This window comes from Mesitornis unicolor, unplaced genomic scaffold (genome assembly GCF_000695765.1).
Source record: "Mesitornis unicolor isolate BGI_N332 unplaced genomic scaffold, ASM69576v1 scaffold36860, whole genome shotgun sequence".
In the NCBI taxonomy this organism is placed as follows: Eukaryota; Metazoa; Chordata; class Aves; order Mesitornithiformes; family Mesitornithidae; genus Mesitornis; species Mesitornis unicolor.
Genome location: NW_010158440.1, coordinates 7,244 through 7,744, shown reverse-complemented (window position 1 = coordinate 7,744; position 501 = coordinate 7,244).

The following is a 501-nucleotide window of genomic DNA, read 5'->3' as shown; positions in this document are numbered from 1 at the left end:
GGGGACCGGGGCAGGGTGCCGCGTGGCTCTGGCTCACTCGTGGGCGAGCGTTTGGTTCCCGGTGATCACAACCACAGCGGGGCAGGAGCAGATCTGGGCAGTCCGCTCGTTCTGCAGCAGCCAGGGTGATGGAAACGCTGTGATCTCTCAGTGTGGCAGACAGAGATGCAGTGCAGTATCAGACAAAAGCTGTGCTTTTCGTTGTTCTTTCCCCTATGTCTTTCGGACCCGGTGGGTCACGTGCCAGCATTTTGAAGGCCGTGGTCGTTTACGTAGGTAAATGGGCTGAAATCCTCCTTTAGGAGCACTGCGTGTGCGTGCCACAGAGCGCTGACAGCGACACATGCCTGACGCACAGACCTTGGATCAGGGCACGCAGTGTTGAGGATTGCCTGTGCCCCTGTGCCCAGGGTGCTCTGACATCGGCTCCCGGGCTGAGGGGCTCTTCTCACAGAATCCCAGAACGTCAGGGATTGGAAGGGACCTCCAAAGCTCACCCAG